Source organism: Rattus norvegicus, chromosome 4 (assembly GCF_021556685.1).
Source record: "Rattus norvegicus strain SHRSP/BbbUtx chromosome 4, alternate assembly SHRSP_T2T, whole genome shotgun sequence".
NCBI lineage: Eukaryota > Metazoa > Chordata > Mammalia > Rodentia > Muridae > Rattus > Rattus norvegicus.
In genome coordinates, this window is record NC_141537.1 from 74,732,440 (window position 1) to 74,758,951 (window position 26,512).

Sequence of the window (26,512 nt, forward strand, 5' to 3'; positions counted from 1 at the left end):
TTACTATCAGCATGAAGTTCTGAGAATTAGAGGGGTTAAAATTAAACCCATATTAGAGACAATGAAGCTCTGTCAAAAAGAAATCTTTGCTTAATTTTCCTATGTAGGTTAAATATTTTTCTCTAGATATTTTATTTGATTGTTTGTTTCTATCAGTAAGGAATTTAATTTTTTCTTCATATCATCTGATTGGGGAAGCTTTTATTGAGGAAAATTTTTCTCCCCACTGATTTTGTTCATTCCCCTAGTTAAAATTAAAATTAATTGGCCATGTTTATGATGTTACTGTTTAAGATTAAAATTGGCAGTATATCTGTAAGTCCATCTCTGGATTTTCTAGTCTATTACTTTGAGCTATTTCATCTATCCCTCTGCCAATAACCACAATATGTTAATTACTGTAGTTGTCTCCTATAAGAGAAATGTACTGTGGTTTCACAGTATATCCAGGAAATAGCTGTTTTATCTGCTAGCTCCACATACAATTATTCAATTTCTCCTCTCACAAGGTTCTTTCCCCCCTCCCTGTGCTTTCTTTCTCTGAATTATGATTTATGAAAAGGCTTCCAAGCAAAAACTATAGTAAACATAGCTTAATCATTTTAGTCCTGTACTATCTGAATTATAATATCAATTTATGAATCCATTCTTTCTCCAGCATGATTGTTTACTGTGGAATCTTGTTTGTAACCAGTGGATCCCCCATTACAACAGAGGCAGAATTCACTTGAATGGAATTATTCTGTTCCTACAGCATAATGTATGTTACATAATATGATTATGTTGATGTAATCAATATAATTCACACAATATAATGAATATATACAATGTTTAGAAAATCAGAAACACTGCTTTACATCAAAGATAATCATACAAATGCTATCCATTCAGCTTAGCGTTCTTTACTGCAAATAATGGGTAAGAACTAAATATGAACTAAGTATGTGCATGTTCCATTAGATCTGTCATTAGGAAAACCCATCCTTGTCAATATATACTTAATCTATAGGTGTGGCAGAAACATATATTCATGGTCTCAAGTGCCATTGAGGCAGAGAGAAAGAGGCCCTGCATGAAGACCATGGCCTACACTTCTGGTGGAAGATCACTGCCCAAACAGAAGCCACAACATCCAAGTCATCAGGTAACAAGCCTTCAAGGATCATCAACATTCCCTAAGAACCCTCCCAGCCTAACCCCAACATCCTTTCTTCTTCTTGACACTCTACCCAGTACACACGTCTGATTGAAGCCTCTTGATCACCTAAAGAGACACACCAGCACCGAGAAATACAGGGGTTAAACCAGGGGGCATGCTGGCTACCAAAACTCCAGCACCCAACTCAGGCAGAAAAACTCTGCTCAACCAGAGGCCACACCAACCATCAGAAATCAAACCGTTAACTCAGGAAGAAACACTTTACTCAACTACAGACCACTTCATCCAGAAGACGAGAGAGAAAACAAAGTATCCATCCAAGAAAGACAGACTTAGAAATCATCACCTAGACCTAGAATTACCCCAAACCCAGAAATGTAGACATCTGTATAAGAATATAGTCAACAACAGCCAGGGCATTATGCCACCACAGGAGCTTAGCTAACAAACTATAGCAAGTCCTGAATATCCCTACACAGCTGAAACACAAGAACATGACCTGAAAGTCACATTTATAAAGATGATGGAATGCTTAAAGTGGAAATGAATAAATCCCTTAAAGAAATCTAAGAAAGCAAAACAAAACAATAAAACAAAAATAAACAAACATAAGACAATTGAAGAAAACAAATACAATTCTTCAAAACCTGAAAATGGAAATAGACACATAAAGAAAACACAAACCAAGGGAATCCTAGAAGTGAAAACCTAAGAACTATAGATATAAGAATCACCAACAGAAGAAAGACTCTCAGGAATTGAAGATGCAATAGAATAAATAGATACATTGGTCAAGAAAACTTCAATCTAAAAAAAAAACTCTGACAAAAATTTTCAAGGTTCAGGAACACCATAAAAGACCAACATAATAATAATAGAAACAGAAGGAGAAGACTCCCAGCTCAAATGCCTTAGAAGAATGCAAATTAATCCATATTTATTTCCTTTTACAAAGCTCAAGTCCAAGTGGACCAAGACCCTCAACATAAATTCAGGTATACTGAATCTGATGGAAGAGAAAGTGGGAAATAGCTTAGGACACATTGGCACAGGGAAAAATTTCCTGAACAAAACACCAATGGCTCAGGCTCTAAGATCAACAATAGGCAAATGAGACCTCATGAAACTGACAAGCTTCTGTAAGGCAATGGTCATTGTCAATAGGACAAAATGGCAACCTACATGTTGGGAGGTGTTCTCTATATCTGATAGAGGACTAATATCCAAAATACACAAAGAATTCAAAAAGTTAGACTTCAGAAAAACAAATAACCCCACTAAAAATGGGATACAGAACTAAACAGAGAATTCTCAACAAGGGTCTCTCGAATGGCTAAGAAGCACTGAGGATGGGCCTGGTCAGGCATCAGTGGGAGGAGAGGCCCTTGGTCCTGTGAAAGCTCAATGCCCCAGTGTAGGGGAATGTCAGGGAGTTAGTGGGTGGATGGGGGAATACCCTCATAGAGGCAGGGGGTGGGATGATGGGATGGGGGCTTCCTGGAGAGGAAACCAGGAAAGAGGATAACATTTGAAATGTAAATAAAGAAATGCCCAATAAAAAAAGAAATGTGCAACATCCTTAATCATGAGGGAAATGCAAATTCAAATGACCCAGAGATTCCACATTACACTGATCAGAATGGCTAAGATAAAAATCTTAAGAGGCAGTATATGCTGGTGAGGATGTAGAGAAAGAACACTCCTTCATTACTAGTGGGATTTCAAATTGGTACAACCTTTAGAAAATATTCTTGCAGTTTCTCAGAAAATTAGAAATAGGTCTACCAGAAGACCAAGCTATACCACTCTAAGATATAGCTCTTTGGGTATATACCCAAAAGATGCTCCATCATATCACAAGGACCAGCGCTCAACTATGTTCATAGCAGCCTTATTTGTAATAGCCAGAAACTGGAAACAACTCAGATGTTCCTCAATCAAAGAATGGATATCGAAAATATGGTTCATTTCACAATGGAATATACTATTCAGTTATTAAAAACAATTGTGAATTTTACAGGTAAATGGATTGGACTAGAAAATATTTTCCTAAGTAAGGTAATCCAGACTGAAAGGGACATGAATGGTATCTATCCACTGATAAAAGGTATCAGTCAAAATGTTCAGAATACTCATAAACTGTAGGAAGCTTAACAGGAAAGAAGACCCAAGTATAAATATTTGAAACCCATTTAGAAGTGAAACAAAATAATCATGGGAATCAGAGGGAGGGATGAAACTGTGTGCAAGAAGGAAATGGGCAGGGAGCAAACTGGGCAGGATCAGGTATAGGGAGAGAGAGCAGGGATGCCCAGATGTCAGAAAGTAAATGGAAATATGCAGTATTTGGAGTTGGTGGACAGAGGGAACCTCTAGAAAGTCTCAGAGACCTGGGATGCTAGAGGCTACCAGTACTCAATGGGGATGACACGAGACAAAATTCCCAAGAGTGGGGATAAGGAACTGGAAGATACTACCTCAGTAGATAGGCATGGTCACCAGTTGAGGCAGGGGGGCCACCCACCCATCTTAAAAAAATTAACCCAGAATTGTTCCTGTCTAAAAGTATTGCAGGGACAAAAATGGAGTAAAGACAGAAAGAAAGACCACCTAGTGACTGACGTAGCTTTGGATTCATCCCATGTGCAGAAACGAAATCCTGACACTATTAATGAGGCCATATTGTTTGTGCAGACAGGAGACAGACATGGCTGTCCTTTGACACTCTCTACCAGCAACTGACTGAAATAAATGCAGATACTTTCAGTCAACCATTGGGTTGAATTCAGGGACCAATATGGGAGAGTTATAGGAGGGGCTAAAGAAGCTAAAGGGGTTTGCAACCCCGTAAGAAGCAAAACAGTGTGAACCCAGGTCCCTTGGAGCTCCTGGAGACTAAACTAAAAGCCAAGGAGCATGCATGCACTGGTTCGTGAAACCCTGATGATGTGTGGCAGAGGACAGTCTTGTGTGGTCTTAAACAGGAAAGTATGTGCTTATTCCTGTGGAATCTTGATGCCCCAAGAAAGAGGAATGTTGGTGGGGGTGTGGGTGAGGAAGATGGGCAAGTACCCTCTTGGAGGCTGGGGATGGACGGTTTGGGAGCTTGGGGTTTGAGAAGGGAGGTGACTTTTAGAGCATTAATAAACATAATAATTTAATTAAAACAATTATAAAATAAATTTTCTGTAGCCTACAGAAGGCAGGCCTATGAAGGAATAAGAAGTTTACAGAACATCAAATAGATTATAGTGCTAATGCTACATAATAATCAAAATCTTAAACGCACGGGAAAAAGTAAAACATGTTAAAAGCTGCAAAGGCAAAAGCAAATAACATATAAGGACAGACCTATCAGAATTACACCCAAGTTCACAATGGAGACTCTAAAAGCCAAAAGCATATGAACAGATGTCCTGTAGACTTTAAGAGACCACAGATGCCAATGCAGTCTATTATAGTCACCCAAGTTTTCAATCACTATAGATGGAGAAAACAAGAAAGTACAAGATAAATTCAAAGTTATATAATATCTATCCATAAATCTACCCCTACAGAAGGAACTAGAAGCATATCTCCATCCCAAGAACATTAAGTATAGACAATAAATAATATGACACTGGCAAAACCCTAAGAAGGAAAACAGTCATGCACACACACACACACACACACACACACACACACACACACGACCACCACCACCACCACCATCACCACCACCACCAACACAATAACAGAGATTAACAACAATTGCTCAGTGATATCCCTCAATGTCAATGGACTCAATTTCCAAATAAAAAGACACAGGCTGACAGAATTTCATTTTATTGATAGACTTGTTTCTTTCCTATTGGATATATTTTATTTACATTTAAAATGTTATCACCTTTCCTGGTTTCCCATCCATAAGCTCCCTATCTCATCCTACTCCCTCTTATTCTATAAGAGTGCTCCTCATCCCCAGTCACTCCTTCTTCCCTCCTCCATGTTCTGACATTCCACTACACTGGGGGATCCACCCTGGGCAGGACCAAGGGCTTCTCCTCTTATTGGTGCACAACAAGGCAATTCTCTGCTACATATGCAGCTGGACTCATGGGTCTGTCCATGTGTACTCTTTGGGTGGTGGTTTATTCCCTGAGAGCTCTGGTTTATTGGTGTTGTTGTTTTAATGAGGTTGCAAGCCCCACAGCTCTTCAATCCTTTCTCAAATTCCTCCAATGGGGCCCCATTCTAGTTCAATAGTTTGTTGCTAGCATTAGCCTCTGTATTTGTCATGCTCTGGCTAAGATGCTTAGGAGATGGCTATGTCAGGCTCCTGTCAGCATGCACTTTTGGATTCATCAATATTATCTAGTTTTGGTAGCTGTATATCTATAGGCTGTATACCCACGTGGGGAAGGCTCTGAATAGCCATTCCTTCAGTCTCTGCTCCAAACTTTGTCATCATATCCCCTCATATTACTATTTTTGTTCCCCCTTTTAAGTAGGACTGAAGTATCTGCACTTTGGTCCTCCTTCTTCTTGAGCTTCATATGGTCTGTGGATTGTATCTTGGGTAAACCAAGCTTTTGGGCTAATATCCACTTACCAGTGAGTGCTTACTGTGGGTTTTTTGTGTTTTTTTTGTTTGTTTGTTTTTTGTCATTGGGTTACCTCACTCAGGATGGTATTTTCCAGTTCCATCCATTTGCCTATGAATTTCATGAAGTCATTATTTTTGATAGCTGAGTCGTACTCCATTGTGTAGATGTACCACATTTTCTGTATCCATTCCTCCGCTGAAGGGCATCTGGGTTCTTTCCAGCTTCTGGGTATTATAAATAAGGCTGCTATGAACACAGTAGAACATGTGACTCTGTTTTTTGTTGGGGCATCACTTGGGTAGATGCCTAAGAATGGTATAACTGGTCTCCAATAGTACAATGGCTAATATTCTGAGGAACCTCCAGACTGATTTCCATAGTGGATATAACAGCTTGCTTGCTATCCCACAAACAATGGAGGAGTTTTCCACTTTCTCCACAAACTCACCACCATCTGTTCTCACCTGTGTGTTTGATTTTAGCCATTATGACAGGATGAGGTGAAATCTCAGGGTTGTTTTCATTGGCATTTCCCTACTGATTAAGAATATTGAACATTTCTTTAGGTACTTCTCAGACATTTGATGTTCCTCAGCTGAGAATTATTTGGTTAACTCTGTATCCCATGTTTTAATAGGGTTATTTAACTCTCTGGGGTCTAACTTCTTGAATTCTTTGTATATATTGCATATTAGACCTCTACCGGATATAGGATTGGTAAAGATATTTCACCATCAGTTGTTTGCTGTTTTATCCTTGACAGTATCCATTTCCTTACAGAAGCTCTGTAGTTTTATTATATTCCATTTATTGATTCTTAATCTTAGAGCCTAAGCCACTGGTGTTTTGTTCAGGAAAATTTCCCCAGTGCCCATGTGTTCGAGATTCTTCCCAACTTTTTCTTCTATTAGTTTGAGTGCATCTGGTTTTATGTGGAGGTCCTTGATCCACTTGGACTTAAGCTTTTTATTGTGTGAGATGCAGTGTGTGTTTTGAGCTTTAGTAATGTTTCTTTTACATATGTAGGTGCCCTTGTATTTGGAGCATAGATATTTAGGATTGAGAGTTCATCTTGGTGGATTTTTCCTTTGATGAATATGAAGTGTCCTTCATTATCTTTTTTGATGACTTTTATTTGAAAACTGATTTTATTCGATATTAGAATGGCTACTCCAGCTTGCTTCTTCTGAACATTTGCTTGGAAAGTTGTTTTCCAGCTTTTCATTCTGAGGTAGTGTCTGTCTTTGTCTCTGAGGTGTGTTTCCTGTAGGCAGCAGAATGCAGGGTCCTCATTGTGTATCCAGTTTGTTAATCTATGTCTTTATATTGGGGAGTTGAGTCTATTGATGTTGAGAGATATTAACATATAGTGATTGTTGCTTCTGTTATATTCGTATTTGGATGTGAGATTATGTTTGTGTGCTTTTCTTCTCTTTGTTTTGTTGCCAAGACGATTAGTTTCTTGCTTTTTCTAGGGTGTAGCTTGCCTCCTTATGTTGGGCTGTACCGTTTATTATCTTTTGTAGGGCTGGATTTGTAGAAAGATATTGTGTAAATTTGGTTTTGTCATGGAATATTTTCACTTCTCCATCTATGTTAATTGAGAGTGTTGCAGGATACAGTAACCTGGGCTGGCATTTGTGTTCTTTTAGGGTCTGTATGACATGTACCAGGAACTTCTAGCTTTCATAATCTCTGGTGAGAAGTATGGTTTAATTCTGATAGGTCTACCTTTAGATGTTACTTGACATTTTTCCCTTAATGCTTTTAATATTCTTTCTTTGTTTTGTGCATTTGGTGTTTTGACTATTGGGTGTTTGGAGGAATTTCTTTTCTGGTCCAATCTATTTGGAGTTCCATAGGATTCTTCTTTGTTTATGGGCATCTATTTCTTTGGATTAGGGAACTTTTCTTCTATAATTTTGTTGAAGATATTTGCTGGCTCTTTAAATTGAGAGCCTTCATTCTCTTCAGTTCCTATTATCCTTAGCTTTGATTTTATCTTTGTGTCCTAGATTTCCTGGATATTTTTGGTTAGGAGCATTATGTGTTTTATATTATCTTTGATGATTGTGGCAATGTTTTCTATGGTATCTCCTGCCCCTGAGATTCTCCCTTTTATCTCTTGTATTTTTTTGGTGATGCTTGTGTCTATAACTCCTGATATCTTTCCTAGGTTTTCAATCTCCAGGGTTGTCTCCCTTTGTGCTTTCTTTATTGTTTCTGTTTTCATTTTTAAATCCTGAATAGTTCTGTTCAATTCCTTCACCTGTTTGGTTATTTTTTCTGTAATTCTTTAAGGCATTTTTGTTTCTTCTTTAAGTGTTTCTACTTGTTTACCTGTGTTGTCTGTATTTCTTTTAGGAAGTCATTTATGTCCTCCTTAAAGTCCACTATCATCATCATAAAATGTGCTTTTACATCTAACTCTCGCTATTCCAGTGTGTTTGGATAACCAGTATTTGCTTTGGTGGGCGAACTGGGCTCTGTTGATGCCAAGTAGTCTTGCTTTCTGTTGTTTAGGTTCCAGTGGTTACCTCTAATCATCAGGTTGTCTCTGTCTCTTACTCTGACAGTGGCTTGACTCTCCTGTAAGTCTGTATGTCAGTTCTCCCATAGACCTATTTTCTTTCAGCTGGATCTCTGTTCTCAGGTTTGTCAGTGCTCTTAGTGACTGGCTTTCAGCTCTGAGCACAGGCAGAAACCAGAAGTGTCCTGCCCCTGACTGCTCCTAGGTTCCTGTGCCCGGATGGCCCAGAGGGCACCAGGAGGGTTCCTCTTTAGCTAGGAATATGAGGAGAAGTGCTGGTTTCCCTTGAGCTCTCAGGATTATTCAGACTTCTGAGAGTCCAGCTCTCTTTCCCACAGGATTTGGGTACAGAGAGCTGTGGGACCAGTTCAATTTCATTAACTCCTCATGCAATGATCTCTGAATAGGTTTAAAGAACATTATAATAACTAACACTTGATGAAGGGGTCCTTCTCATACTGACACAGCTAATCTGCACAATAGATTCATTGACTATCTGGCTCTACTTTGACCATCAAAAACAGAAAGCTATTACTATTGCTAATGAACCCAAGTGTGGTACTCTCATCGGGTACTAGAAGCAGCAATCATTTGCACCTTCTGTAATGTGGATATCAGTAACCTGATGAGTCAGTGACATGTGCTGGAGCTTTAAAGATAATATAAGGGGAAACTCCTAACATTAATACATGTTGAGAGAAATGCCAATGCTTAGTTTTGAATTAAAACCCCTAATATATTTTCAGAAAAATTGTTCTAATTCTACCTTTCAATACACCACAAATTCCCTTTACTTATGAATATTTTGATGCTTTTTTATGGTGCTGTGATATAATATTTTGACTAAAGCATCTAAGATCTGAAGAGTATGTTTCAGGTAACAGTTCCAGATATAGTATGTATACCAAGGCAGAGAATTCATGACTGAAGAAGCAGCTTTTTGGTGATTCTAGATCTTATAAAATTGATAGTGAAGTCTATCAGAGAGTACAATTCTCAGGAATTCTTCTATAAGATTATATATACAAGCAGGATGTGTGATGAAATATACATTATATAGTCATAAGTATACATGAAAAAAATCAGCAAACAACTACTTTTGCATTTCCATTTTTCTTATTGAAATTATTATAATATTTTTAGTTCCCATGACTAATTCCAAGTTCACATACAGATTATTTTCTTTTATTTTTGAGATTATCATTTCCCCTTTCCCTTTCCTTCCTCCAAATCATTCCATGTTCTTGATGTCTCTCAAATTAATGATGCCCTTTACCATTAATTGTTATTTATGACTGTATGCATGTGCTTATAACCATCCTATTAAATTTATATATAGAATTAGTGTAACTTAAAATTTATAGGTTTGCAGCACATCAACTTGCAAAGCATTTTTTGAAGGTTTCTGTCTATCCCATACTTAGCTGACAAATTTTTGTACAATTTGAAATGAAATCCATTATAAATCATCTTTTTTATTTCATTTATTGGTTATTTTATTTATTTACATTTCAAATGTTATCCACTTTCCTGTTTTCCCCTCCAGAAACCCCCTATCCCATCTTCCTTCTGCCTGTTTTTATTAAGGTGCTCTCCCAACACGGACTCCCTGCCCTGGCATTCCCCTATTTTGGGCTATCTAGCAGTCCCTGGACCAAGGGCCTCTTTTCCCATTGATGGCTGACAAGGCCATCCTTTGTTACATATACAGCTGGAGACATGGGTCCCTCCGTATGTAATCTTTGGTTGATGGTTTAGTCCCTGGGAGTTCTGGGGTGTCTGGTTGGTTTACATTGTTGCTCTTCCTGTGGGTTACAAACCCCTTCAGCTCCTTCAGTCCTTTCTCTAACTCCTCCATCAAGGTCCCTGCACTCACTCTAATGGTTGGCTGCAAGCATCTGTGTTTGTTTTGGTCAGGCTCTGATAGAGCCTCTCAGGAGACAGCTATATCCGGCTCCTGTCAGCAAGCACTTCTTGACATCCACAAGAGTGTCTGGTTTGTTGTCTTCCAGGTAGAGCAGTCACTGGATGGCCTTTCCTTCAGTCTCTGCTCCACACTTTGTCTCCATATTTCCTCCCTTGAGTATTTTAAACCACATGAAGCTCAAGAAAAAAGAAGACCAAAGTGTGGGTGCTTCAGTCCTTCTTAGAAGGAAGAACATTAACAATCATCTTATAAATGAAAGAAAATAAGATAAAAGAAACGAAAGAAAAAAGAACAGTGATGATATCACATTCCCAACATAGGCCACTCCTGATGTTTTATTTAATTTTTGATGAATATTTACATAGTTCTAGATACAGAGACATAAACTGCATTTTAAAATTCCAATGCTTCATCTCAGCTTTAGCACCATTTTCTTAGAGCCTTCTACTCTTTGAGAGCCATGTGAAGGAAGCAGCAAATGAGCAAGCTAAAGGGTAATAGAAGAAAGATGAGGCAGAGGCTAAGGTCTAAGGAAATTGCATTGTATACCCATGAGGGCTGAGAAAGATAGAAACTGGGACACCAGGACATGTTGTTAGACTATATGCACTGTTCCTAATAAGTCTTAGTGCATCAGGAAATTCACCATCTCATCACTAAGACTAACTCTGAGAGGTTACCTTGCTTATAACCAAAGCACTCCCCCATTGTACCTCCACCCCATACCTCTGCATTCTGGAGTAATTTTTTTTCACTTGGGGTGAAGTAAAACTAGTGTACAATGAACTATCTTTCTCACTCTCTCAACTGAAGAGTCAAAAGAAAAGAGTTACAGTTTCCAAGGGTTGTTATACACTTGTAGGAAAGAAAACCTTTCCTCTTCAATTATTCCTGAATTATTGATAGTGAAGAAACTATCAGTATTTTAATTTCCCTAAATTTTGTGGGTAGACTGGAATGAGTGGAATGGGAACACAGGGAATAGGTAGGGGAAAGGAAGGAAGGAAGAAGAGAATACTGGGAGTTATGGCTGGAATTGGGGGCATTTTGGAGGTGATGTAGAAACCTAGAGCAGTGGAAACTCCATGTAATCTGTGGTAGCAACCGTAGAAAATTTTCCTAGTAATGTGGGCTGCAGAGCCAGAACTGGCCATCTTCTATAACCAGGCAAAGGTCCAAACAGTAGGACTGGGACATCGACCTAGTCACAAACCTTCAACCTAAAATCCATCCATCCAGTGCAGGAAGATGTGATAGAGAAATTGTGGAACAGAACTTGTTGGTGTGGCCAATGAACGACTGGTCCAACTTGAGGCCCATGCCAGGAACTAGAGGTATAACAATCCAGAGACTCAAAATAAAAAAAAAATATGTCAATGAAATGGTTTCTAATAATATCGTAATATACTCATCAATCAGTGCCTAGACCAATTGTGATGGAATAAAAATTGCAGGAACCAAAGAAATAAAAATCACAGCCCATAGAACTAAGTAAACAAGGCTTATGGGGGCTCACACACTCTAAAGCAACAAACAAGGAACTTCTATGGGTATGAACTTGGTCTTCTACACATACCATATAGTTGTGCAGCTTGATATTCTTACAGGACTCTCAGAAGGGGGAGTGAGGTTGTCTCTGACTTGATATGAGGGTTTGTGTGTATTATTGTATCTTGTTAGACCATGTTCAGTTGATATCCCTTGAGGCCTTTTTTTTATAAGGGAAACAGAGGAGCACTTGATCTAGAGAGAAGAAGAGGTAGAGGAGAGATTGGGAGGAGTGGAGGGAGGGAAGTAAAACTCTGGTCAGGATATAATGTATGATAGCATAAAAGAAAAGACAAAAAGAAAAACTGTCAATATTGATTCTCTTTTCCCAGAAAGTGAATGGTCAGCCCGGCAAGAAAGCACAGTGATGTTAGTTCTCAGTGTGTTGATTATGATACTTTAGGAAATGAAGAATGGACAGGAATTTTCTAGGTAAAAAGAAGATGAAAGGTATGGAAGCTAGAATTATGATTAAAATGGCAACATTGCATTAGAAGCAGAGTGGACAAGATAGGAAGTTGAAGATCTTTTAGGCAAAACAGTGATTTCAAGGCTAGCTTAGAATATATGATACTTTGTCTCCAAAGGAGGGAAGTAGAAAAGAAAAGAAATAGAGATGTGTCTGAACACATCATATACAAAACCGAAGTTAAGTACATAAGCAACTTAAATATAACTGAGCAATGAATTTAAGGCAGTTATAAAATTCTGAAAATTGATAAAAACAATTCATAGTAGGACTTATTACAACGTTTCACTACAACCATGAAGAACAATGAACACCAATGCCTATTAAGTTATTATTCACAATATCAAGGAAATGCAACCATCCTAGATGCCCTTCAACAAAAGAACAGATAATGTAAACATGACATGAATTCAGAATGGAGTTATGCATAAATAACTGAAATCAGAAAACTTCAGAGAAATAGATGGATCTAGAAAATAATGTTAAATCAGGAGGCCTGGACTTAGACAAAACTCACATAATAGTTGAAAGTGTGTAGTTAAAGGGCTGAGTGTAGGGATAACTCATGAAGCAAGATAGAAGACCATAAAGCAGAATATAACAAGCAGAAAAAAAAAGAGAAAAAGAGCCTTTTGTAACATGAAAACTGAAAGAAAACCACTACATGTGGGTAAGAACATAGCAGTGAAGAGCAATGATGGAGAACAGGGTAAAGAGAAAATATGGAAATGACTTTTAAATGTCATAATAAAATCCAATTGTTATCAATCAAGTTAAATATTAATTTTAGGGATTTAAATCAGAAAAGAAAGGAATGCTACCAAGCACACTTCATAAATCTTGTGTTACCCTGATACTAGAACCAGATAATGGCATACCAAAAGTAAATTAAATTCTAGGCAATTCTTTATGATGAATATGGATGATAAATTTCTCCATAAAATACTTATGAACTGAGTTAAAAACACTCTTGAACAATTATTCCCCACAACCAAGCTTGCTTAATTCAAAGAATACAGAAATGAGTATAATATAAAATGGCAAAGTGTAATACACACATACACACACACACATATGTATGTATATATACTCAATAAGGCATACAAAACCATTAATGAAGTCCACCATTTGTCACCATGATACAAAATGGGGAGGGCTCAGCATTCCCTCAAAAATTATGAGTGACAAGAACATTCATTCTTCCTATCATGTCAGCATATTTTGAAGTTTATATTGCTACAGCAATAAGATAAAAGTTTAAAAAAGTAAGAAAAATACAAATACGAATGAAAGAAGTGAAATTATCCTTATTTTCAGACAATATGATCCTATATTGAAGATACTCTTGCTTAGGAAAATTATGAGGTCTGTTAAACACATGCGAAGTAACATGATACAAAATCAATATATATGGAACACCAACTTTCTTCTATAGCAATGACAAACTTGTAGAGAAAAAAATCAGGAAAATCATTTCTTTCATAGTAACTTCAAGAAAATATGTGTGAGATGCCTAAGGAAGGAAGTGAAAGATAATGAATAAAAGACTGAATTAAAAATTGAGAAACAAACTAAATGGTAATTTTATTAGAACACATTCTGTAGATTTAATGCACTAACCACCCAAAATCCTAATGTATTCTTAAAAACACCATAAAATTTATGTGGAAGTAAAACAGACCCCCAAAAGTCGTAGCATCCTGTGTGTTATGTGAGGTATCATACTAAATGATTTCAAATTTAGCTGCTGAATTAAAAATCAAACAGTATGGTAAATCTACAAAAAGACACAAAACCAGTGAAATAGAATAGATCTAGAAATAAATGCACACAGCCTTCCTACTTAACCCCTATCCCTCACACATTCCCACATGTGAGCATACACAAATGTAAAATGCATACATGCATCTTCTACACATACAAACACAAAACAACGAAAGTGAAAAGGAGTAAGAAAAAAATGCTTTGGAGAACAGGCAGTGTACTCAGCAAACAGTGATCGGAAAACTTGAAACCATACAAAGAAGAAGGAAAACTGGATGCTTTTTCTCTCAAGCCCTTACTAATTTAATTCACAATAAATCACACACTTTAATGTAATATTTTTAAGCTCAGAAATTCATAGAAAAAATACAGGGAAACAGTTGCTGTTGAAGGCAGAAGCAAAGAGTTTTTAGAAAGGATTAGTGTACTACTCGGGAGATAATGCCAATTGCTAAATGGGATTACATAAAATGTACACACTTCTGTGCAGAGGAGAGAACAGCAATGTATAGAGACTGACAACTGAACTGGAGAAGAGCTTTGCAACTTGTACATATGACAAGAGAATTAATACCTACAAATCATAGAGAACTCAGAAGCAGAGGAGCCAAATCACTCCATCAATCAATGAAGCAATGAACAATGAACAAATGAAATGGACAACTCTCATAAAAAATACAATGGTCAATAATGGTCAATATCCTTTGTAATCAAATCTATATTAAGATTTTTATCTCAGATCATGGGGGATGTGGGGGTGGGAAGGGACTTCTGTACTGACGATGAGAACATTTATTAGACTAGGCACTATAGGAATCAGAGGCTTCCTTTTCAAAACTGAAAAATAGAATCGCATATTAAAATAGATCCACCCAAAGGAATTTCAGCCATCGAGGCACAGAGATACCTGCATGCTCATGAAGAGTGAAATGTTCACGTTCAGGGGACAGATGTAACTGGAAACATCACATTATGCAACCTTGGAGTAAAAAGACAAATTGCAACCAACCAGACCCTACAAAGTTCCCAGGGTCTAAACCACCTAAAATAATGCTTAGTTAGGTATCCTGTTACTATGGTAAAACATCATGACCAAAGCAACTTGGAGAAGAAACTTTTATCTGGCTTACAAGTCTGCAACACTGTTCTTCATCAAAATATGTCAGTACAGGAACTTAAACAAGGCAGGAACCTGAAGACAGGAGCTGACACAGAGGCCATGAAGTGGTGCTACTCAGCCAAATTTCTCAGAAAACTCAGATCCAGCCCAGGGCTATCAACAGACACAAAGGGCTGATATCATCAACCACTAAGAAAATAACCTATAGGCTTGCCAATATCCCTAAATTATGGAGATATTTCTTAAGTAAGTTTCCATCCTCTCAGATGGCTTTAGCTTGTGTTAAATTGAGAGAATTTAAATTTTCTTTAGATCCTCTAATGTACAATATTACACAATATAGACTCTGTCTAATATGTAAGAAAATAAAATGGTGTTATCCATTATATTAATACTGCTGATATGGCTTTTTCTTTTTCTTTCTATCTTTCTTTCTTTTTTTTTTGATACTTTATTTACATTTCAAATGTTGTCCCCTTTCCCAAATTCCACTCCAGAAACCCTTTATCCCATCCCCCTCCCATGCTTTATGAGGGTTCTCCCCTGCCACCCGCCCTAGCATTCCTCTACACTGGCACATCAAGCCTTCACAGGAACAAGGACCTGTCCTCACACTGATTCCCTACAAGGACATACTTTGTTACATCTGTGGCCGGAGCCATGGGTCACTCCATGTGTACTCTTTGGTTGGTGTTTTAGTCCCTGGGAGCTCTGGAGGGTCTGGTTGGTTGATATTGTTGTTCTTCCTATGAGATTGCAAACCTCTTTAGCCATTTCAGTCCTTTCTCTAATTCCTCCACTGGGGACCCCATTCTTAGCCCAATGATAGGTAGTGAGCATCTGCCTCTGGATCAGTAAGGCTCTGGCAGAGCCTCTCAGTAGACAGCTGTATCAGGCGCCTGTCAGCAAGCACTTTTTCACATCTACAATAGTGTCTGGGTTTGGTGACTGTGTATGGGATGGATTCCCAGGTGTGGCAGTCTCTGGATAACCACTCCTTCAGTCTCTGCTCCATAATTTGTCTCCATATTTCCTCCTGTTAGTATTTTGTTCCACCCTTCTAACAAGGACTGAAGCACCCACACTTTGGTCTTATTTAAGTCATCAGCTTCATGTGGCCTGTAGTTAAGGAAAATTTCCCTGTGCCCAAATGTTTAAGGTTCTCCCCACTTTCTCTTCTATTCAGTGTTTCTGGTTTTATGTGTAAGCCTGTCATCACTTGGACTTCAGATTTTACAAGGAGTTAAGAATGGATCAATTTGCATTCTTCTAAATGCTGCCCTCCAGTTAAACCACTACCATTGTTGAAAATGCTATCTTTTTTTCCACTGAATTGTTTTAGCTCCTTTGTCAAAGATCAAGTGGCCATAGGTATGTGGGTTCATTTCTGCGTCTTTAATTCAAATCCTTTGATCTACCTGCCTATCTCTGTACCAATACCATGCAGTTTCCTCACAATTGCTCTGTAATACAGCTTGAGGTCAGGGATGGTGATTCCTCCAGATATTCTTTATTGTTGAGAATAGTTTTCACTATCCTGGGTTTTTGGTTATTCCAAATGAATTTTCAAATTTCTCTTTCTAACTCTATGAAGAATTGGGTTGGAATTTTGATGGGGATTGCATTAAATCTGTAGGCTGGTTTCAGCAAGGTGCCCATTTTTACTATATTAATCCCGCCAATCCATGAGCATCGGAGGTCTTTCCATTTTCTGAGATCCTTTTCAATTTCTTCTTTCAGAAACTTGAAGTTCTTGTCATAGATGGCAGGAAATATTCAAACTCAGGGCTGAAATCAACCACATAGAAACAAAAAGAACTATACAAAGAATCATTTCCTTGAGAAAATGAACAAGATAGACAAACCCTTAGCCAGACTAAGCAGAGGGCACATATACAGCATTTTTATAATAGTCTATACAACTTTGGGAATTAAAAGTTCTAGTACACGAGAAACATGAATTTGTGCTCATATGAACACAAACCATGAAACATAATGTGTATCATTAAACTTATGCATATGTCGCATCAAATTCATTTCATGTGGCCATTTTTTTCTTTCTTCAGTATGTTATATGTCACTTTTAAATTTTACTTCTTTATGACAAAATTCTTTTCTGTGTACTAGTTTTATCTGTGTTACATGAACAGTCCTTTTTTATGTTTGGAGAATTATCTGTCTTTAAGTTCATAATCCTTTCATCCAGTAGAACCATCACTAATCTGTTTGACAGGAATCATGGGCAGATTTAGTACCTTTTCAGAGTATTGCATATAAAACCAGTGAAAGAACTTAAGAACATAGATGTATCATTGGTGATGCCATTTGTTGGGATTATCAGATAGTCAGAAAAGGTGTGGTGGTTGGGGATTCTGGTGGGCTCAAATTGTTAGCGTCTGAGCTTTGACTGGTGAATGTTTCTAGTAGGAAACCTCTCTCCTTTGCAGCTACAGAGCCTAGTCATTCTAAGCTTGAAGGGTTTCAGCATGTAACCAGCCACTCAATTTCTCTCTCTTTTTCTCTTTTTTTCTTGGATATTTTTATTTACACTTCAAATGTTATCCCCCTTCTCAGTTTCCTATCCATAAACCCCCTATCCCAATCCCTCTAGCCCTTCTTCTTTGAAGATGTTCCCCCACCCATCTACACACTCCTTCCCACCTCCCCATCCTAAAATTCTCCTACACTGGGGGGTCAAGCCTTGGCAGGACCAAGGGCTTCTACTCCCATTGGTACCCAACTATGCCATCCTCTGCTACATATGCAGCTGGAGCCATAGGTCTGTCATGCAAACTCTTAGGATGGTGATTTAGTCCCTGGAAGCTCTGGTTGGTTGGTGACAGACAGGGTGGCTAAGCAGGTAAGAGATTGTCATACTTCTGCAGAGAATCAATGTCTCTTTTAAAAAATTAGTTCTTGCATATATTCTACATAGAGGCAATCATTTGCTTGCAAATCAGACCTTTATTTCAGTACATGTCTATTATTTGAGAGCAGATGTCATGGTATTTACTTTTGGAAGCTTAAGTACAAAATAGCAATTGCGTAGTTGCTTCTTGAATCTATTTGACAAACATAAATGGCTATAAAAATAAGAAATTGGCAGTTGAATTTTTAAATTGTTGATAATTGTTGCAAGTGATTTTACCAGATATTTGGCATGCTTTGAATGAGATAGTATATAAAGTATTTTAAGATCCAGTGAGGAATCCCAAAGGTTCCTGAATTAAACCTACAGCATCTTAGGCTAGAAGACCTTTTGATGAGCTGTTAAGTTTTATTGGTCTTGTTCTACATAATCTGGATGTCACCACAAGGAAGTGCCATATGGTGTCAATAAATAAGTACTCAGTGTGTTTCACATAGTCTCTAAAATGTACATTAAAAAGGTCAATTATCCCTAATTAAGTCACTATAAGGATATGTATGTTTTTCCATTCAAGCTCTCTGGGAGTTTACAGAGTGGTTCTTCACGGTTTATTAAGGGCATGTCAAAGATGTGAGTCAGGAAAAAGTTAAAATAACAATCTCCAACAACTAACATATACCGACTTATTTTTCACCTTATTATTGCTTTTTTATTTTGTATATATCTTTTTATTTCTGATAAAGTCTTGTTTTTAAATTCCTGGGTCTTACTTGAGCTAGGTGGGACAAATATAAGAAGAATTTGGAACCACATTTTTTTTTCCTCAGAGACTGGAATTTAGCTCTTGGAACAAATCCATAATTATATAGTGTGTGAGATAAGGCATAGATGCAGAAAGAAAGAACCACAGGTGCAGGCTGTTGGAACTAAATCACAAGTAAGTCAGAAGTATACTGGAATGGAAATGCAAATATGGAAGAAGCTGGTTGAACATTGTAATGTGGTACACTCCATATATACATATACACATATATATGTATATATGGAATATATATATATATATGTATATATATAGAGAGAGAGCTATGACATTAACTCAAAAAACACATTCTTGTATGAAAGAAGTCTTGAACTACATATTTATATAAATAAATGCTAATACAAAGGAATAAAACTCAGAAAATGTGGTGCATTCAAACAATTGAGTACTACCCAACTATTAAAAACAATGACCGTGAAATTCTTAGGCAAATGGACCAAACTAGAAAATATTCTGAGTGAGGTAGCCCAATCACAAAATATTAGCCCCAAAGCTCAGATTACCTGATACAATTCACAGACTATATGAAGAAGAAGAAAAACAAAAATGTGGATGCTTCAGTAGTTCTTAGAAGGGTGAACAAAATACTCATAGGAAATATGGAGGCAAATTGTGGAGCAGAGACTGAGGCAAAGGCCATCCAGAGACTGCCACACATGGGGAGCCAATCTACATGCAGTCACCAAGCCTAGTCACTATTGGGGATGCCAAGAGGTACATGCTGATAGGAACTTGATATAGCTGTCTCCTGATAGACTCAGACAGAGGTGATGCTTATAGCCAACCATTGGTCCCCAATGGAGGAGTTAAAGAACTGAGGTAAATGAGGGGGTTTTCAACCCTATAGGAAGCACAACAATATCATCCCAGAGCTCTCAGAGACTAAATCACCAAACAGTGAGTACACATGGAGTAACCCATGGCTACAGTCACATATGTAGCAGAGGATGGGCTTTGTCCATCATCAATGAGAAGAGAGGTCCTTGGTCCAGGGAAGGCTAGATGCCCTAGAATAGGAGATTGCCAGGACAGCGAGGCAGAAGGGAGTGGGTGTGTGGGTGGGGGAGCACCCTCATGGAGGCAAGGAATGGGGGGATGGGGAGATGGGATGAGGGTTCCCCAAGGGGAAACCTGGAAAAGAGATAACATGTGAAATGTAAATAAAAAATATCCAATAAAGAAAAGAAATGAAAAAAAAAGAGAACAACACTCATAGACCAACCTTTTGTACATAGATAAACTTCATAGACTAGGTTTATATAAACCAATCTTTATAGACATAGACTGAGCATCTATAAAAAAAGAAACCCAAAATGGAAGCATTTTTTTTCTACACTCCAGATTGTTTTCCCCTCCTGGTCCAAGCTCCAACTGTTCCACATCCCATCCTCCACATTTCCCCCTTGCCCCAGGCTCTATGAGGATGTCTCTACCCCACCCACCCCACAAGATATTTAAACTCCCTGGGGCCTCTAGTGTCTTCAGGATTGGTTGCTTCTTCTCTGACTAAACCCAGATCCGTGAGTCCTCTGCAGTTTATGTGTTGGGGGCTTCATCTCAGCTGGTATACGCCAGCTGGTTGGTGATCTAGTGTCTGAGAGATATTGGGGGTCCAGGTTAATTGAAATGGTGGGTCCTCCTACAGGGTTTCCTTCCTCCTCAGTTTCCTCCAGCTTTAACAGAATTCAACACAGAGGTGTCAGCAACTTCTGTTAATTGGTTGGATGAACATATCTGCATCTGTCTCTTTCAGCTACTCTTGGGTCTTTTTGAAGGCAGTCATGATGGGTCACTTTTTGTGGATGCCTCAGAACCTCAGTAATGGTGTCAGGTCTCGGGACCTCCCCTTAAGCTAAATCCCACTTTGAGCATGTCGCTGGACCTTCTTTTCCTCAGGCCCTTCTCCATTTTCATCCCTGCAATTTTTTCAGACAGAAGAACTATGGGTCAGGGTTTTGCTTGTAGAACAGCAACCCCATCCCTCACTTGATGCCCTATGGTTCTGCTGGAGGTGGGCTGTACAATTTCCCTCTCCTCACTGTAGGGTATTTCATCTAGGGTCCCCCACCTTGAGTCCTGAGAGTCTTTCACCTCCAAGCACTCTGGTACATTCTAGAGGGTCCTCCCAACCTCCTTCCTCCTGAGGTCACATGTTTCTATTCTTTTTGCTGGCCCTCAGGGCTTCAGTCCTTTACTCATACCCAATGCCAGATCATGTTCCCCTTTACCCCTACCCTGATCCTCATCCCTCTCAGGCTCCTCCCTCCCTCCCCTCTTATGATTGCTTTATTCTCCCTCCCAAGTAGCCCTTTAGCTTGTTGAACTTTTGAGTTCTGTGGACATTATCTTGGGTATTCTATACTTGTTTTGTTGTTGTTTTTGTTGTTGTTCTGTTGTTTTATTTTGTTTTTGTTTTTTTTTTTTGCTTTTGCTAATATACACTTATTAATGAGAACATATCATGGATGTATTTTGGGTCTGAGTTACATCACACAGGATGATATTTTCTATTTCCATCCATTTTCTTGCAATACCCAGGAGGTTCTGATTCTTAATAGCTGAGTAATATTCCATTGTGCAAATGAACCACATTTTCAGTGTTTATTCTTCTGTCATGGGACATCTGTTTTTTTTTTTTTTCCCAGCTTCTGGCTATCACAAATAAGGCCACTATGAACATACTGCCACCTGTGGCATGGTGGGACATTTTTGGGTATATTCACAAAAGTGGTATTGCTGATTCTTTAGGTAGATCTATTTCCAATTTGCTAGGGAACCTCCCAATTGATTTCCAGAGTGGTTGTACCAGTTTGCAATCCCACCAGCAATGGAGGAGTGTTCCCTTTTCTTCACATCTTCACCAACATGTGTTGTCACATGAGGTTTTGATCTTAGCCATTCTAATTGGTGTAAAGTGGAATCTCAGAGTCATTTTGATTTGCATTTCTCTGATCTTTAAGGACTTTGAACATTTCTTTAGGTGCTTCTCAGGCATTCAAGATTCCTCTGTAGTGAAATTTCAGTTTAGTTCTATACCCCAGTTTTTGATTGGGTTGTTTGGTTTTGATGGTTAGCTTCTTGAGTTCTTTACATATTTTGGAAGTTAGCCCTCTATCAGATGTGGGATTAGTTGAGATTTTTTCCCAATCTGTCGGTTGCTGATTTGTCTTATTGACTATATCCTTTGCCTTACAGAAGCTTTCCAGTTTCCTGAGGTTCCATTTATCAATTCTTAATCTTAGAGCATGAGCCATTGCAGTTCTGTTTAGGAAATTTCTGCCTGTGCCAATGAATTTCAGGCTCTTTCCCACTTTCTCTTCTATTAGTTTCAGTATATCTGGTTTCCTGTTGAGGTCCATGATCCACTTGGACTTGAGCTTTGTGCATGGTGACAATATGTGTCTATTTTCATTTTTCTATATACAGACAGCCAGTTAGACCAGCACCATTTATTGAAGATGCTTTCTTTTTTTTCCATTGTATATTTTTGGCTTCTTTATCAAAGATTATGTATGCTTAAGTATATGGTTTTATCTCTTGGTTTTCAGTTCTATTCCACTGAGCAACCTGTCTGTCTCTGTACCAATACCATGCAGGTTTTATCACTATTGCGCTGTAGTAGCACTTGAGGTAAGGGATGCTGATTCCCTCAGCCATTCTTTTATTGTTAAAAATTGTTTTCACTATTCTGGATTTTTTTTTTTTTGGCCTTTCCAGATGAATTTGAGAATTGCTCTTTCCATGTCTTTGAAGAATTGTGTTGGGATTTTGATGAGGATTGCATTGAATCTGTAGATTGGATTTGTAGGATAGCTGTTTTTATTATGTTAATTCTGCCAATCCATGGGCATGGGAGATCTCTCTACTTTCTGAACTCTTCTTCAATTTTTTTTCTTGAGAGACTTGAAGTTATTATCATATGGACCTTTCACTTGTGTGGTTAGAGTTACCCCAACATATTTTATATTATTTGTGACTATTGTGAAGGGAGTTGTTTCCCTAATATCTTTCTCGGACTATTTATCGTTTGTATAAAGGAAGGCTAATGATTTATTTGAGTTAATTCAGCCACTTTGCTGAATTCGTTTATCAGCTGGAGAAGTTCTCTTGTCGAATTTTTGAGGTCGCTTATGTATACTATCATATTGCCTGCAAATACTGATACCTTTATTTCTTGAACAATTTGTATCCCCTTGATCTCTTTTTGTTGTCTTACTGTTGTAGCTAGTACTTCAAGTACGATATTGAATAGATAGTGGGCATCCTTGTCTTCTTTCCGAATTTAGTGGGATTGCCTCAGAAAGGAAAAGAGAGATGTAACAACAGAAATGAAGGAAATTGAAAAGATTATCAGATTCTACTACAAAAGCTTATACTCAACAAAACTGGAAAATTTAGATGAAATGGATGCTTTTCTAGACAGATACTACATACCAAAGTCAAATCAAGAGCAGGTTAACTTTCTAAACAGACCCATATCCCATAATGAAATAGAAGAAGTTATTTAAAACCTCCCACCAAAAAGATCCCAGGGCCTGATGGATTTAATTTGGAAATATACCAGACCCTCAAAGAAGACCCGATACCAATATTCCTCAAACTATTCCATAAAAGAGAAACAGAATTCCTTATTCATTCTATGAAGCCACAATTACTCTGTTACCTAAACCACACAAGAACCTTGCCAAAAAAAAAAAAGAACTACATATCTATGCAAAAATACTCAATAAAATTCTTGCAAACCAGATCCAAGAACACATCAAAAACCTCATTTACCACAATCAAATATGCTTCATCCCAGGGAGGCAAGGTTGGTTCAATATACAGAAATCCATTAACATAATCCTCTCTATATATAAACAAACTCAATGAAAAAACATCACATGATCATCTCCTTAGATGTAGAAAATGAATTTGACAAAATACAATGCTCCTTCATGTTAAAATATTGGAAAGATTAGCAATTCAAATCCCATACCTAAACATAATAAAACAATTTACTGCAAATCAACAGCCAATATCAAATTAAATGGAGATGAGAACATTTTAATGGGTATGTTTGCCTGTGTATGGGGGTAAGAGTCATAGAAGAAAAACAAGAACTGAAGATGCACTTTTGAAAAGCTACATAAGAATACATTACTTTATATATTGTAAACAGAGCTTCAAGAGAACTACACTGCATGGGTGGATAGCACTGAACCTAGAAGCCATAGATTGTGTAACCAACCCCCAGTGTCAGGCATAGAATGACTGTCTATTAGTTCTTGGCCAAAGAGCTTATATGATATTCCCAAAACAATAGAAGTTTGTATTACTGTTTTGGGTTCCCCATTAGAATAAGTGATTAAGGACCTATAACTGCTATTAACAAACATTTTATCAGAGTGCCAAAAGTTACACTTTTAAATATATATTTTAAATATATATATTTATATTCATATATGTACATATGAATATATCTATAAATATGTCATCTACTCACATTATTACATATTTAAATTATGAATATATTTACTAATACACATTATATATTCATATATATTATATAGTTAGAGATACATGTATACACATAAATACAAAAGTACAGCCTGATCAATCTATATATTGTTACATGTATATATTTTTAAACATTCAGTTTTGGATGCCAATTTGGTGTTCTCTTCCTTAAGAAAAATGGTCTTCTGCTTGTTTGTCTTGAATTTGAGAATATCCCAGAATTGTTGTTCTTACATTACTAATTCTCTTATCTCAACCATTCTGTGTTCAAATTGTAGTCCTGCACTACCATGACTACTCATATGAAATTGGAGCTGGATAATATGATATATATATATATATATATATGTATATATACATATATATAAAGACACAGAGACAGAACACAGAGGCAGAGAACTGTAGAAGGCATTCCAAGTTAGATTTGAAGAGATGGAAATTACATGAGGAATATAGAAATAATAAAATTATTCAAGAATTATGTAGAATATTTTGCATTTATTCTCTGTGGTTATTATTTGATAAGGATAGAACCCAGAGCCTTATACACACTAGATGAGTACTTTACACATAAGGTATGAGTTTCATTATTTATTTTAACCCTTCAATATTAATGAATTATGTGTGAAGATAAATTAATGCTCAAAAACTTTATGATTTATTTGATGGAAAATTATAAAATATACTTTAATTATGGTTGAATATATTTTATTTTTCAATGTATAACATTTGATTTTTATTTTTCGGTTCTCCATAGTTTTAACATAGAATTTAACACTCTTCCTATGTGATTGAACAAAAGTAATGTAACAAGAGAAAAATGTTCACTTTAGTCTGTTTTGCATACTAGTTTGTGTGTGATATTTGAAATTGATTCTACTAGATATAATTGAAAAACCAAGAGTTAAAAAAATATGTGGAACTATTATTGTCTTACAAATCCAAGTGTAAATTAGGTTGGGTAATAGATTGGGTCAAAATTTCAATGATTCGATATTTAATGAAAAATATTTTCAAATTCAAAACTAATAAAACAATCTAATAAAATTAATAAAATAATCTCATGACTGAGATTGGGTAAGATTATGTGCATTCATTTAGTTGCTTATTGGTCATCTAATTCATTGCATACAGAGATTTCCATGCTCCATGCACTTTAATAGAGTTAAGTTCTTGATTCTTTGAAAGACGAAAACTCCAAGTTCATGGTCAACCATGTCTTTTTATTCTGTGTCATTTCAGTGCTTAGGAAATTATAGCTGTCTCCCTTCTTTTACTACTTACACCCTCTCAATCTATTCCTTTCAAAGGACAAATGCTATTTTGAAGCATAGGATTTTGCTTTGGTCTTCAGTGTAATCATCTCTCCAAATCCTGCCAATCATCTATGGACTAAAGCAGTTCTCTTCTTCAGATCATAATATGACCTTTAGCGCTGTCTGTCATCTCAAGTTTATGCCATTATAAGTTGAGACTGTGTCCTTTTTCATTCTCAACACTGACGGGACTTAAAGGAGATCTCAATTTTATTCTGTTTCCCACATTTTGACAACTTGAGACTCAGGATGACCCATCACTCTGAACTCAATATAGACTTACTTTTGCCCAGGCTCTGTGATTGGCTCCCTGTAAGATGAACAGGAGACCTCGAACTCATCCTTATAATCCCATTATCTTCCTCTTCATATTTAATGTCCTACTTTTGAGTCTGCCTCAGAATGTCATTCAGGAAAAGCTTCATGGATACTTTCAGCTATTTACTACAGTAAAGCAAAATACTGTAGGTGAATCATTGCCTAATAAGTATTGATATCTATGGATTAAGGTTGATGGGCATAAATTATTTCCTTGTTTACTGTCTCCCTATCATTTCTAACCACTGTAAATATTTTTAAATGACTAGGAATTAAGACAGATAAATAGAGATTAACTAATGATTGATTGTCCTTTCCCTGTGATATTAATTATACCATTCAACAGACTTTCCATTCTGTGTTAGCATTTTCAATAGATGTTCAGCCTTCTAGATTATGCCCTCATCCTAGATATTCATTGTCTTTCTGCCCCAGAAATTATTTCCCAAAGCGCAAGACTATCTCTTTTATTTAAAAATGTATACCACTTACTAGAACAAGGCTTGACATGATCCAGGCACTCCGTATATCACAATTTGCAATCAATCCTTTGTCAAATTTGATACAAAAGATATAGAATGCACTTA